The sequence below is a fragment of the Tachypleus tridentatus genome, chromosome 13 (assembly GCF_004210375.1).
Source record: "Tachypleus tridentatus isolate NWPU-2018 chromosome 13, ASM421037v1, whole genome shotgun sequence".
NCBI lineage: Eukaryota > Metazoa > Arthropoda > Merostomata > Xiphosura > Limulidae > Tachypleus > Tachypleus tridentatus.
Window position 1 is genome coordinate 271,775,830 of NC_134837.1, and position 15,800 is coordinate 271,791,629.

The 15,800-nt window shown below is 38.9% G+C and overlaps 5 non-coding genes across 5 annotated transcripts; all 5 read left to right on the forward strand.

Annotated features, from left to right (window-relative positions):
* The first annotated feature begins 597 nt into the window (after positions 1-597).
* TRNAV-UAC (transfer RNA valine (anticodon UAC)) lies at positions 598-670 on the forward strand. Its single transcript has one exon. It is a non-coding gene; the product is annotated as a tRNA-Val (tRNA).
* A 1,857-nt stretch (positions 671-2,527) lies between these two features.
* TRNAF-AAA (transfer RNA phenylalanine (anticodon AAA)) lies at positions 2,528-2,600 on the forward strand. The gene has a single exon. It is a non-coding gene; the product is annotated as a tRNA-Phe (tRNA).
* A 7,435-nt stretch (positions 2,601-10,035) lies between these two features.
* On the forward strand, positions 10,036-10,108 carry TRNAV-UAC (transfer RNA valine (anticodon UAC)). The gene has a single exon. It is a non-coding gene; the product is annotated as a tRNA-Val (tRNA).
* A 1,858-nt stretch (positions 10,109-11,966) lies between these two features.
* TRNAV-AAC (transfer RNA valine (anticodon AAC)) lies at positions 11,967-12,039 on the forward strand. The gene has a single exon. It is a non-coding gene; the product is annotated as a tRNA-Val (tRNA).
* Positions 12,040-13,894: 1,855 nt separating this feature from the next.
* TRNAV-AAC (transfer RNA valine (anticodon AAC)) lies at positions 13,895-13,967 on the forward strand. The gene has a single exon. It is a non-coding gene; the product is annotated as a tRNA-Val (tRNA).
* Positions 13,968-15,800: the final 1,833 nt, after the last annotated feature.

Here is a 15,800-nt window from a genome sequence, read left to right on the forward strand (position 1 = left end):
TGATATCCTACAACCCGCGACTGTCAACGTACTGTTAAAACAAGAGGGCCTTTACAAAATTATCATTTTAGGAGCTTGAAAGTCACCATGAAACTTTGTCGTATTGAACACCTTGAAGAAGTTGTGTGCGAGAACGAGACATCAGCCAGAGTGCGATCATCTAATTGGTCGCAAGATAAGAAATATGAAATATTTTTCGGAGGATCCATAAGCATATTGAAGGATTTAAAAGACGTATTAAATCGCTTATTACGTTTTCGTGTAATAATTGTGATAAAAAAATTAAAGTTATGAAATTCTTCTGTTCAGTTTCTGCTAGAAAGAGAAAAGAATGAGTAAATTAAATTGCACGTTTAAAGGCAATTGAGCGAGGTGTGAAAACGTTGAATACTGTAGGCTCGATGATGTCGTTTGAAGACACGTTAGCACATTATCAAATTACTTTTGGCTTTGGTAGACAAGGAAGAGTGTTATTTTATTTACGGTTATATGTAAAGCTGTCATTATATTTCTGTTTGTTTAGTTTGCGAAATGAGATATTTTGAAACGTTAATGATTAATTTTGAAAACAGTAAAAGGAAGAAAACAGGAAGTGACGTGCTTGTGGTGTAGTGGTTATCACATCCGCTTTACACGCGGAAGGTCCCAGGTTCGATCCCTGGCAGGCACATATTTATTATTTAAATCGTTTGTTTCCTTTTAATTCAGTTGGTAAGAACGTGGAACGAAATTTTCATCATAAATTCAGTGTCAGAGCGTGAGACGGTTCTGAGATGTCACAGGATTTACACACTTTTTTCCTTTACTTGTAACCACCTTCCGAAATTCGTATAAATGTTGTTTAATAAACCGAAAAGAATCGCTATTGGTTTTGGATATAATGCGTGCACGGCTGCGAAATTTCACGTTTTCAATAGGCCTTCGTGTAATCATATAACGTTCGACGAAGAATCTGACCAGCAATTTAGAACTCCTGTTCCATGGAAAGGGTTCATGAGGTTTTTTTTCTATTTCAAATGCGTGAAGAGTGTGAAACGTCGATTCACGCGACCTTATTTTAAGTTTAGGTAACGTACCTTCTTAGTTGTACAGGTAATGTTTAAAGATCACGACTCCGTCAGTGTTTGTTGAGAACAACTATTCAAGCTGTGACAGCTAATCAACCTATATGTTTCGTTCTTTAACCTTTTGTTTTAAATAGCGGTTAGAACTATTGCATGGATATGCGAGTTATCATCTGCAACTTACTAGTGACGGAAAAGAGTTAAGGCAATTCTTCAAAATCGTTCACCACCGACTGTTTGATGTACTTTATTTTTACCGATCGGTGGAATTGGCGATAATATCGTAACTTCCCCTACGTCTGACAATGCATACATGTTATTTGATTGGAATTGGAAATAAACGAACCACAGATAGCGACTCAAAGGTCCTAAACGCCATGTCTTGCCACTCTTACAGGGAAGAGAAGCGACCGCCTATAGAGATCATTGTTTTCTTGAAGACTCCTTGTTCTGTTTATCAATTTTGTCTGATTTCTTTATTTTTCCAGAATGTCTTCACTTAGTAAAGGCTTTTGCGATGCTTAATATCTTATTGTTGTTATCGAATCTCCTGTTTTACGTACTTATTTAAAATTGTATTTCTTTCACTTGAATATAGTGAAGATTAAATAGGTACGAGGAAATTACGATGCCACGACAGCAGAATATTCATTATTCTGAAGTGTTTCCTGCTTCCAGGTGCAGCTGGTTCTTGTAAACGTTTTTGTTGAACAAGATTCTATGTTTTGGTAAAGTCATTTTCAACGAGAACAACGATATATAACCTTGAGAGACGACGTTAGTCGCCAAGAGTAGATGGTTTTGAAGAGAGTGTTTTCAAAACAGATGAGACCTCTTCTGCACATTAGACGTTTTCCCACCGATGTGATATCCTACAACCCGCGACTGTCAACGTACTGTTAAAACAAGAGGGCCTTTACAAAATTATCATTTTAGGAGCTTGAAAGTCACCATGAAACTTTGTCGTATTGAACACCTTGAAGAAGTTGTGTGCGAGAACGAGACATCAGCCAGAGTGCGATCATCTAATTGGTCGCAAGATAAGAAATATGAAATATTTTTCGGAGGATCCATAAGCATATTGAAGGATTTAAAAGACGTATTAAATCGCTTATTACGTTTTCGTGTAATAATTGTGATAAAAAAATTAAAGTTATGAAATTCTTCTGTTCAGTTTCTGCTAGAAAGAGAAAAGAATGAGTAAATTAAATTGCACGTTTAAGGGCAATTGAGCGAGGTGTGAAAACGTTGAATACTGTAGGCTCGATGATGTCGTTTGAAGACACGTTAGCACATTATCAAATTACTTTTGGCTTTGGTAGACAAGGAAGAGTGTTATTTTATTTACGGTTATATGTAAAGCTGTCATTATATTTGTGTTTGTTTAGTTTGCGAAATGAGATATTTTGAAACGTTAATGATTAATTTTGAAAACAGTAAAAGGAAAAAAAACAGGAAGTGACGTGCTTGTGGTGTAGTGGTTATCACATCCGCTTAAAACGCGGAAGGTCCCAGGTTCGATCCCTGGCAGGCACATATTATTTATTGGAAAGCGCCGGTTCTCGTCATCGAGTACAGACGTGTTTTCGAGCTCCTCATTGCCTTAGTGTAAATTTAACAGCTAAGCTTAGTGAGCGTGTAGTTCTTTTTTTTTTTGCCAGATTTTTTTTTTTCCTGTTGTTTGACGATGTCTTCATCAACCAAGAAGGTCATGGAAGTTATGCGTCGTACAGTTTTGTGGAAACGACTAATTCAAGCCATGGGGACGTTATCCATTCTGTTATTTCTACGTTTGGTGCTGCTTCGGTCACTGCTGTAGTTCCTCGCCCGGGTGGATATGAGGTAACTTTTGTTCTTCCCGACGATGTGGACCTGGCTATAGATGCTGGTCTAACTGTAAATGGTGTGCACTGTTCGGCTAATGGTGTCACTAAACGTACTATTACTGTGTCATTTATGGACGTACCAGAATATATCGACGATGATATTATACTAAATAAACTTAAAGATTATGATTGTGAAGTGAAAAGCCCTATTGTGTGGAAGAGGGACCAGGGCATATACTTAGGTATACGCCATGTTCGTGTGTGTTTTAGTGAGAAGTGTATCTCTTTCCCGTACGTAGTGAAAGTTTTTGATCCTTTGGGCAAGGCGGTAATGGTAAAAGTGAAGCATGATCGCCAGTCAAAAGTATGTAATTTATGTTTGGGGCGGATCATCTATATCGCGATTGCCCCAGTTTATATGCCGACATTGTCATATGCAGGGACACGTCCGTCAACGTTGTCCCAAGCTTGTTGTTCCTCGAACTTCCTCTAGTGACGACGCTGAAGTGGCCACGCCTACTACTTCTCGTGACGCCGCTGAAGTAGACACGGCTGCTCCCTCTCGTGCAGTGCTTCATGATGTTGACACCATTTCTGTTTGTCCACGCGTTGATTCGGAGGTTCCCCTTTCAAAGAAGGCTGCAGCTACCCATCGGGTGGTGGACGATGTTTCTGCCCGACGATCGACGGTTTCTGGTGGGGCCAGGGAACGGGCAAGTAGTCACCCCTGCTGCAGGACGCAATTTTGATCGTCACTTCCCGCCACTTCCGGTTAGTGGTGAGAGTATCGCCGGCGATGTGGAGGTGCCTCTTCCTCGTCGTTGGAGGTATGCTAGTGTGGTGGCAATGTCTCCTGGTGACACTTCTAAGAAGGGCAGTGGACGAAAACGGGTGACGGACGTGCCAATACTACGGATATCTCGGGCGAAGGCGAAGGCGGTGTCGCAGCCTTAAATGTGTTTTTTGTGACAGTTTGTTTGTTTCAGTTCGTGTAAGACTGTCATTTATTGTTATTTGTACTTTGTGAATATTTGCTTAGATCTTTACATTTATTCTTGTTATTTTTGTGTTTGTGACAGTTTCCTTTCAATTCTTGTACCTTTACTTTCTCTTTAGCATGGTACATTTACTAAGGGTGGGAGTTTTGAATTGTAATGGGTTGCGTAATGTTAGTAAGCTGGCTTATTATCTGGATTACTTTGTTACTAATTTTGATGTTGTTTGTTTACAGGAAACGTTTTTACTGATGATTTTCATGATGTCGTTCTGAAATTTTGGCCAGGTGTAGCTTTTTTTAATAATTCTACTTCTGGCCGACAAGGGGTTGCCATCTTGTTACAGCAGTTTTGTGTGATAATGTTACATTCGTTTCTTCTGATGGGGTGGGTAGGGTTCTGACAGTCAAATTCAGTTTCGAGTCTTTGTCTTATCTGTTATCATCTGTGTACGCTCCTCGCGATATCTCCGAGCGACGGGAATTTTTCCAAAACTTGGAGTATTGTTTGGATGGTTGCACGGGATTGCTTGTTGTGGGAGATTTTAATTGTGTGGTGGATGTGGCACGCGATCGATTTCCGGTCCGTTTCTACCGTGACGCCAGCCGTTCGGCTTTTGTCCAGTTTCTTAATAGGTTTGATTTGCTTGATGCGCATTCACTCATATCGCCGACTACACCTGGTTTCACATGGAAGCGTTTTGTTAATGGTGAGATGATGTCGTCTCGTATTGACAGGGTTTTGCTTTCTTCTACCTTGCAGGGGACTGTCCAACGTTTCCGTACGTTGTGGTTTCCTGCTACAGATCACGCTTTATTGGGCTTCGACCTTACTCTGCGACCGTTGTCAGAGGTCCTAATTTCTGGCACTTCAATAACCAGTTATTGAGGGATGCCGAATATGTGAAAGCCATTAAGCTGTTGATCGCCAGAAGTCGTAGTTGGTCAGTCTATGGGACTGATAAAATTAAGTGGTATGAACAATTGAAATGCGCGTTCCGTTTACTTACCGAGCGTTATTCGATTCTTCGTGCGCGGGCATCCCGTTCTCGCAAATGTCAGCTTGAGTCGTCCATCAATCGTGAGCTTCGAAAACTGTCCCGTTTCCCTGGTAGGTCTAAGGTCAAATTGTATGAACTTGAAGATGCATTGGAGACTTTGGATCACGATACCATAGAGGGGCGAGGATTCGATCTCATATTCGTTGGTTTGAGGAGGGTGAGAGATCTACGTCTTACTTTCTTCGTATGGAAAAGGTCCGTCAAAGCAGAATTGAGTTTCGATCCATGCTCACTGATAGGGTGTGGAGGTGTCCGGTGTGGAAGATATCGCTGCTGTTTTACATCAGTATTATTCCGCACTGTACTCTATGGATATCGTTCTGCAGGCAGACATAGATTTAGTTCTCTCATTTGTTGATCGAACTCTTTCCAGTGAACAAGCTCATATTTGTGATGCTCCATTCACGGTTCCGGAAGTTATCGCTGCTTTAGACAGTTTACCGCTGGGCAAATCTCCTGGTTTGGATGGTTTTACCTCCGAATTTTACAAATATTTTCTCCTCTTTTTTGTTGACGACTTTTTATCTGTCTTGTCTCAACTGTTCCACTCTCCACAGTTGCTCCGTACAATGTGTTCTGGGGTAATTGTTCCTATCCCGAAAGGCGGGGATCGACGGTTGGCGGCTAACAGCCGGCCTTTGACATTGCTTTGTACTGACTATAAGCTTTTGGCCAAAGTGCTGGCTCGTCGCCTTTCGTCTGTGATCTCCAGTTTAGTTTCAGATGACCAATCCGGGTGTATACCTGGACGGGACGTTGCTGATACTCCGTTAACACTCGTTTTGCTATTGCAATCTTTAGCACGTACCGGCCAGGGTGGAATCTTTTGAAGCTCGATCAGATGCAAGCCTTTGATCGGGTGGCCTATGACTATCTATTTCAACTTCTTCTGCGTATGGGTTTTGGTTCTACTTTTGTTCATTGGGTTCGTCTTTGCTATACTTCTATTTCTAGTTGTGTAAAGTTTAATGGATTTCTCACTAATGATTTTGCTGTTACTCGGGGTATTCGTCAAGGATGCCCAATGTCTGCTCTACTTTACGTTCTCAGTGTCGAACCGTTACGAAATATGTTAGTCCATAATGTACATATTACTGGTATTGGTGGTGATGTGTTACTCACCACGCCTTCACTTACTTATCAGCATGCTGATGATACCACCTTAACCTTACGAGACGCCGAATCTTTGCCGCATGTGTTGGATGTCTGCCAAACTTTTGGCAAAGCTACTGGTGGGAAGATCAACTGGACCAAGAGTCAGGGTTTGTGGATTGGGTGTTTGGCCTCTTCTGCAGACTTCGTCCTTGGTGAGTTGAGAATTTCCCAGGATCCTATTCGGATTTTGGGAATAGTTTTCCACTCTAATTTCGATGTCATGCTGCAAGATACGTGGCAGGGTGTATTGCGCAGGGTATCTCGTGTCTTGGTGTCGTGGCGATTTCGTTCTTTGTCGCTAAAGGGTAAATCTCTTGTGGTGAACTCCTTGGTGGCATCGGTGTTATGGTACCCGTTGAATATACTCCCGTTGCCAAGACAGTTTGAGGCTCGATTTCGCAAATGTATACTGGATTTTATTTGGCGGGAGGTATACATAAAGTGGCATACGGTATTCTGATCCGGAGTTATGATTGTGGAGGTATCAACTTGGTTGATGTTAACACTCGTAAACTCGCATTCCGTTTGAAGTTGTTGCAGCGTTGTTTGGATGCTTCTTGTCCTTCCACCTTGCGACAACTTCTTTCTGGATTTTTTCTTGTTATGGTAATCTCTCTTGGGCTTTCGGATTCTTCAATGCCGTATTTTGCCACGTTTTGTGAAATCGTTACCTTTCTATATTCAGGAAATGTTTCATGCCTGGAAGGTTCTTCTTGGGGATAAAGGGATTGTCCCAGCTCCTCTTTCCCCAAAATTTTGATGAACCTTTGTTTTCAATCCGGCTATTGTTGATGTTCGCCACCGAACATTTCATTTTCCTGAATTTATTAACGCAGGTTTGGTTCAGGTCCGCCATTTATTGTACGAGGTGCTCCCTGCTTTTCTTCCGGTGGGGCAGTGATTGAAATGTGTACGGACGCTGACCCGTTGGCCAATGCCCGCACAATTTTTTCACATTTTCATATTATCAAGGAGGCGTTGCCTGTGGACTGGTTGTCGGTTTTGTCCACCCAGCCGGCTCCTCTTCCGTCGTCCACATGTGTTGTGGATTTATATTTTCTGGACCACCCGATAATCGAGTTCATTTTCAGGGTTTATCTGTGAGGCAACTGGTGGGATATTTACAGTTTTCACTCGCTACTAATTTCCCTGCTCCATTCTACTGGGGATATTGTTCCTCCTGGAGACTGGAAACGCATTCGTAAAAACGCTTATTCTTCTTTTGTGGGTTTTTTTGTTTGTGATGTGGATTATTTACTCTGGTTGTGGGCGATTACCACTAATGTCAAGCTGATACATATGGACAGACATCCCACAGGGTTGTGCACTTTCTGTTCCCAGGCGCCGGAAACCATAGACCATCTGTTTTTCCAATGTCCTTTTGTACAGCCCTTGTGGTCATATGTATATAAATTATTGGCATTTTATTTTGGATGTCCCATATCAAACTGGGTATGGAGGAGATGCCTCTTAGTGGGATCTCATCCTTCGTTACCCAGGAGATGCTGGAACATATTCCGTTTAATTACAAGTTTGGCACGTCAGGTTATATGTTCTGCTCGTTCAGTTTCTTTGGCACGAAATCGCGTCATTCATTTAATTTCCATGTTTAAAGTGCGTGTACGGAGACATATATATCTTCATTATCATAGATCTTTGTTACATAACTCATTAAATGTTTTTTATTCTGTGTATTCTTATGTTGGTAGCTTGGTAACCCAAGGTGCCCAAGGTTATTTCTTGTGTACGTTGTTAAGATAAGTTGTTATTTCATTATATTTTTGTTACCAATGAAAGATCCATTGATTTCTTGTTTGTTAATGTTCATTATAATGTTTGTTGGATTACCTGCTGTTCCAATTACCTCTTTTATTTCTTTTTTACCTTAATTTTATTAACTTTGTGGTAATTTTCAGCATGGTAATCTATAGAGTTATTGTTACATGCTAATTCATTAACTTGTGTTTTATTTGTTGTATTTCTGTGTATACCCCCTCGTTGAGGTGGGATAAATAAAGAGAAAAAAAAAACATCCGCTTTACACGCGGAAGGTCCCAGGTTCGATCCCTGGCAGGCACATATTTATTATTTAAATCGTTTGTTTCCTTTTAATTCAGTTGGTAAGAACGTGGAACGAAATTTTCATCATAAATTCAGTGTGAGAGCGTGAGACGGCTGTGAGATGTCACAGGATTTACACACTTTTTTCCTATACTTGTAACCACCTTCCGAAATTCGTATAAATGTTGTTTAATAAACCGAAAAGAATCGCTATTGGTTTTGATATAATGCGTGCACGGCTGCGAAATTTCACGTTTTCAATAGGCCTTCGTGTAATCGTATAACGTTCGACGAAGAATCTGACCAGCAATTTAGAACTCCTGTTCCATGGAAAGGGTTCATGAGGTTTTTTTTTCTATTTCAAATGCGTGAAGAGTGTGAAACGTCGATTCACGCGACCTTATTTTAAGTTTAGGTAACGTACCTTCTTAGTTGTACAGGTAATGTTTAAAGATCACGACTCCGTCAGTGTTTGTTGAGAACAACTATTCAAGCTGTGACAGCTAATCAACCTATATGTTTCGTTCTTTAACCTTTTGTTTTAAATAGCGGTTAGAACTATTGCATGGATATGCGAGTTATCATCTGCAACTTACTAGTGACGGAAAAGAGTTAAGGCAATTCTTCAAAGTCGTTCACCACCGACTGTTTGATGTACTTTATTTTTACCGATCGGTGGAATTGGCGATAATATCGTAACTTCCCTACGTCTGACAATGCATACATGTTATTTGATTGGAATTGGAAATAAACGAACCACAGATAGCGACTCAAAGGTCCTAAACGCCATGTCTTGCCACTCTTACAGGGAAGAGAAGCGACAAGCTATAGAGATCATTGTTTTCTTGAAGACTCCTTGTTCTGTTTATCAATTTTGTCTGATTTCTTTATTTTTCCAGAATGTCTTCACTTAGTAAAGGCTTTTTGCGATGCTTAATATCTTATTGTTGTTATCGAATCTCCTGTTTTACGTACTTATTTAAAAATTGTATTTCTTTCACTTGAATATAGTGAAGATTAAATAGGTACGAGGAAATTACGATGCCACGACAGCAGAATATTCATTATTCTGAAGTGTTTCCTGCTTCCAGGTGCAGCTGGTTCTTGTAAACGTTTTTGTTGAACAAGATTCTATGTTTTGGTAAAGTCATTTTCAACGAGAACAACGATATATAACCTTGAGAGACGACGTTAGTCGCCAAGAGTAGATGGTTTTGAAGAGAGTGTTTTCAAAACAGATGAGACCTCTTCTGCACATTAGACGTTTTCCCACCGATGTGATATCCTACAACCCGCGACTGTCAACGTACTGTTAAAACAAGAGGGCCTTTACAAAATTATCATTTTAGAGCTTGAAAGTCACCATGAAACTTTGTCGTATTGAACACCTTGAAGAAGTTGTGTGCGAGAACGAGACATCAGCCAGAGTGCGATCATCTAATTGGTCGCAAGATAAGAAATATGAAATATTTTTCGGAGGATCCATAAGCATATTGAAGGATTTAAAAGACGTATTAAATCGCTTATTACGTTTTCGTGTAATAATTGTGATAAAAAAATTAAAGTTATGAAATTCTTCTGTTCAGTTTCTGCTAGAAAGAGAAAAGAATGAGTAAATTAAATTGCACGTTTAAAGGCAATTGAGCGAGGTGTGAAAACGTTGAATACTGTAGGCTCGATGATGTCGTTTGAAGACACGTTAGCACATTATCAAATTACTTTTGGCTTTGGTAGACAAGGAAGAGTGTTATTTTATTTACGATTATATGTAAAGCTGTCATTATATTTCTGTTTGTTTAGTTTGCGAAATGAGATATTTTGAAACGTTAATGATTAATTTTGAAAACAGTAAAAGGAAGAAAACAGGAAGTGACGTGCTTGTGGTGTAGTGGTTATCACATCCGCTTTACACGCGGAAGGTCCCAGGTTCGATCCCTGGCAGGCACATATTTATTATTTAAATCGTTTGTTTCCTTTAATTCAGTTGGTAAGAACGTGGAACGAAATTTTCATCATAAATTCAGTGTCAGAGCGTGAGACGGTTGTGAGATGTCACAGGATTTACACACTTTTTTCCTATACTTGTAACCACCTTCCGAAATTCGTATAAATGTTGTTTAATAAACCGAAAAAGAATCGCTATTGGTTTTGGATATAATGCGTGCACGGCTGCGAAATTTCACGTTTTCAATAGGCCTTCGTGTAATCGTATAACGTTCGACGAAGAATCTGACCAGCAATTTAGAACTCCTGTTCCATGGAAAGGGTTCATGAGTTTTTTTTTTCTATTTCAAATGCGTGAAGAGTGTGAAACGTCGATTCACGCGACCTTATTTTAAGTTTAGGTAACGTACCTTCTTAGTTGTACAGGTAATGTTTAAAGATCACGACTCCGTCAGTGTTTGTTGAGAACAACTATTCAAGCTGTGACAGCTAATCAACCTATATGTTTCGTTCTTTAACCTTTTGTTTTAAATAGCGGTTAGAACTATTGCATGGATATGCGAGTTATCATCTGCAACTTACTAGTGACGGAAAAGAGTTAAGGCAATTCTTCAAAATCGTTCACCACCGACTGTTTGATGTACTTTATTTTTACCGATCGGTGGAATTGGCGATAATATCGTAACTTCCCCTACGTCTGACAATGCATACATGTTATTTGATTGGAATTGGAAATAAACGAACCACAGATAGCGACTCAAAGGTCCTAAACGCCATGTCTTGCCACTCTTACAGGGAAGAGAAGCGACAAGCTATAGAGATCATTGTTTTCTTGAAGACTCCTTGTTCTGTTTATCAATTTTGTCTGATTTCTTTATTTTTCCAGAATGTCTTCACTTAGTAAAGGCTATTTGCGATGCTTAATATCTTATTGTTGTTATCGAATCTCCTGTTTTACGTACTTATTTAAAAATTGTATTTCTTTCACTTGAATATAGTGAAGATTAAATAGGTACGAGGAAATTACGATGCCACGACAGCAGAATATTCATTATTCTGAAGTGTTTCCTGCTTCCAGGTGCAGCTGGTTCTTGTAAACGTTTTGTTGAACAAGATTCTATGTTTTGGTAAAGTCATTTTCAACGAGAACAACGATATATAACCTTGAGAGACGACGTTAGTCGCCAAGAGTAGATGGTTTTGAAGAGAGTGTTTTCAAAACAGATGAGACCTCTTCTGCACATTAGACGTTTTCCCACCGATGTGATATCCTACAACCCGCGACTGTCAACGTACTGTTAAAACAAGAGGGCCTTTACAAAATTATCATTTTAGGAGCTTGAAAGTCACCATGAAACTTTGTCGTATTGAACACCTTGAAGAAGTTGTGTGCGAGAACGAGACATCAGCCAGAGTGCGATCATCTAATTGGTCGCAAGATAAGAAATATGAAATATTTTTCGGAGGATCCATAAGCATATTGAAGGATTTAAAAGACGTATTAAATCGCTTATTACGTTTTCGTGTAATAATTGTGATAAAAAAATTAAAGTTATGAAATTCTTCTGTTCAGTTTCTGCTAGAAAGAGAAAAGAATGAGTAAATTAAATTGCACGTTTAAGGGCAATTGAGCGAGGTGTGAAAACGTTGAATACTGTAGGCTCGATGATGTCGTTTGAAGACACGTTAGCACATTATCAAATTACTTTTGGCTTTGGTAGACAAGGAAGAGTGTTATTTTATTTACGGTTATATGTAAAGCTGTCATTATATTTGTGTTTGTTTAGTTTGCGAAATGAGATATTTTGAAACGTTGATGATTAATTTTGAAAACAGTAAAAGGAAAAAAACAGGAAGTGACGTGCTTGTGGTGTAGTGGTTATCACATCCGCTTAACACGCGGAAGGTCCCAGGTTCGATCCCTGGCAGGCACATATTTATTATTTAAATCGTTTGTTTCCTTTAATTCAGTTGGTAAGAACGTGGAACGAAATTTTCATCATAAATTCAGTGTCAGAGCGTGAGACGGTTGTGAGATGTCACAGGATTTACACACTTTTTTCCTATACTTGTAACCACCTTCCGAAATTCGTATAAATGTTGTTTAATAAACCGAAAAGAATCGCTATTGGTTTTGATATAATGCGTGCACGGCTGCGAAATTTCACGTTTTCAATAGGCCTTCGTGTAATCGTATAACGTTCGACGAAGAATCTGACCAGCAATTTAGAACTCCTGTTCCATGGAAAGGGTTCATGAGGTTTTTTTTCTATTTCAAATGCGTGAAGAGTGTGAAACGTCGATTCACGCGACCTTATTTTAAGTTTAGGTAACGTACCTTCTTAGTTGTACAGGTAATGTTTAAAGATCACGACTCCGTCAGTGTTTGTTGAGAACAACTATTCAAGCTGTGACAGCTAATCAACCTATATGTTTCGTTCTTTAACCTTTTGTTTTAAATAGCGGTTAGAACTATTGCATGGATATGCGAGTTATCATCTGCAACTTACTAGTGACGGAAAAGAGTTAAGGCAATTCTTCAAAATCGTTCACCACCGACTGTTTGATGTACTTTTTTTTACCGATCGGTGGAATTGGCGATAATATCGTAACTTCCCCTACGTCTGACAATGCATACATGTTATTTGATTGGAATTGGAAATAAACGAACCACAGATAGCGACTCAAAGGTCCTAAACGCCATGTCTTGCCACTCTTACAGGGAAGAGAAGCGACAAGCTATAGAGATCATTGTTTTCTTGAAGACTCCTTGTTCTGTTTATCAATTTTTGTCTGATTTCTTTATTTTTCCAGAATGTCTTCACTTAGTAAAGGCTGTTTGCGATGCTTAATATCTTATTGTTGTTATCGAATCTCCTGTTTTACGTACTTATTTAAAAAATTGTATTTCTTTCACTTGAATATAGTGAAGATTAAATAGGTACGAGGAAATTACGATGCCACGACAGCAGAATATTCATTATTCTGAAGTGTTTCCTGCTTCCAGGTGCAGCTGGTTCTTGTAAACGTTTTGTTGAACAAGATTCTATGTTTTGGTAAAGTCATTTTCAACGAGAACAACGATATATAACCTTGAGAGACGACGTAAGTCGCCAAGAGTGGAGATGGTTTTGAAGAGAGTGTTTTAAAACAGATGAGACCTCTTCTGCACATTAGACGTTTTCCCACCGATGTGATATCCTACAACCCGCGACTGTCAACGTACTGTTAAAACAAGAGGGCCTTTACAAAATTATCATTTTAGGAGCTTGAAAGTCACCATGAAACTTTGTCGTATTGAACACCTTGAAGAAGTTGTGTGCGAGAACGAGACATCAGCCAGAGTGCGATCATCTAATTGGTCGCAAGATAAGAAATATGAAATATTTTCGGAGGATCCATAAGCATATTGAAGGATTTAAAAGACGTATTAAATCGCTTATTACGTTTTCGTGTAATAATTGTGATAAAAAAATTAAAGTTATGAAATTCTTCTGTTCAGTTTCTGCTAGAAAGAGAAAAGAATGAGTAAATTAAATTGCACGTTTAAGGGCAATTGAGCGAGGTGTGAAAACGTTGAATACTGTAGGCTCGATGATGTCGTTTGAAGACACGTTAGCACATTATCAAATTACTTTTGGCTTTGGTAGACAAGGAAGAGTGTTATTTTATTTACGGTTATATGTAAAGCTGTCATTATATTTGTGTTTGTTTAGTTTGCGAAATGAGATATTTGAAACGTTGATGATTAATTTTGAAAACAGTAAAAGGAAAAAAACAGGAAGTGACGTGCTTGTGGTGTAGTGGTTATCACATCCGCTTAACACGCGGAAGGTCCCAGGTTCGATCCCTGGCAGGCACATATTTATTATTTAAATCGTTTGTTTCCTTTAATTCAGTTGGTAAGAACGTGGAACGAAATTTTCATCATAAATTCAGTGTTAGAGCGTGAGACGGCTGTGAGATGTCACAGGATTTACACACTTTTTTCCTATACTTTGTAACCACCTTCCGAAATTCGTATAAATGTTGTTTAATAAACCGAAAAGAATCGCTATTGGTTTTGGATATAATGCGTGCACGGCTGCGAAATTTCACGTTTTCAATAGGCCTTCGTGTAATCGTATAACGTTCGACGAAGAATCTGACCAGCAATTTAGAACTCCTGTTCCATGGAAAGGGTTCATGAGGTTTTTTTTTTCCTATTTCAAATGCGTGAAGAGTGTGAAACGTCGATTCACGCGACCTTATTTTAAGTTTAGGTAACGTACCTTCTTAGTTGTACAGGTAATGTTTAAAGATCACGACTCCGTCAGTGTTTGTTGAGAACAACTATTCAAGCTGTGACAGCTAATCAACCTATATGTTTTGTTCTTTAACCTTTGTTTTAAATAGCGGTTAGAACTATTGCATGGATATGCGAGTTATCATCTGCAACTTACTAGTGACGGAAAAGAGTTAAGGCAATTCTTCAAAATCGTTCACCACCGACTGTTTGATGTACTTTATTTTACCGATCGGTGGAATTGGCGATAATATCGTAACTTCCCTACGTCTGACAATGCATACATGTTATTTGATTGGAATTGGAAATAAACGAACCACAGATAGCGACTCAAAGGTCCTAAACGCCATGTCTTGCCACTCTTACAGGGAAGAGAAGCGACAACCTATAGAGATCATTGTTTTCTTGAAGACTCCTTGTTCTGTTTATCAATTTTGTCTGATTTCTTTATTTTTCCAGAATGTCTTCACTTAGTAAAGGCTGTTTGCGATGCTTAATATCTTATTGTTGTTATCGAATCTCCTGTTTTACGTACTTATTTAAAAATTGTATTTCTTTCACTTGAATATAGTGAAGATTAAATAGGTACGAGGAAATTACGATGCCACGACAGCAGAATATTCATTATTCTGAAGTGTTTCCTGCTTCCAGGTGCAGCTGGTTCTTGTAAACGTTTTGTTGAACAAGATTCTATGTTTTGGTAAAGTCATTTTCAACGAGAACAACGATATATAACCTTGAGAGACGACGTTAGTCGCCAAGAGTAGATGGTTTTGAAGAGAGTGTTTTCAAAACAGATGAGACCTCTTCTGCACATTAGACGTTTTCCCACCGATGTGATATCCTACAACCCGCGACTGTCAACGTACTGTTAAAACAAGAGGGCCTTTACAAAATTATCATTTTAGAGCTTGAAAGTCACCATGAAACTTTGTCGTATTGAACACCTTGAAGAAGTTGTGTGTGCGAGAACGAGACATCAGCCAGAGTGCGATCATCTAATTGGTCGCAAGATAAGAAATATGAAATATTTTTCGAGGATCCATAAGCATATTGAAGGATTTAAAAGACGTATTAAATCGCTTATTACGTTTTCGTGTAATAATTGTGATAAAAAAATTAAAGTTATGAAATTCTTCTGTTCAGTTTCTGCTAGAAAGAGAAAAGAATGAGTAAATTAAATTGCACGTTTAAGGGCAATTGAGCGAGGTGTGAAAACGTTGAATACTGTAGGCTCGATGATGTCGTTTGAAGACACGTTAGCACATTATCAAATTACTTTTGGCTTTGGTAGACAAGGAAGAGTGTTATTTTATTTACGGTTATATGTAAAGCTGTCATTATATTTGTGTTTGTTTAGTTTGCGAAATGAGATATTTTGAAACGTTGATGATTAATTTTGAAAACAGT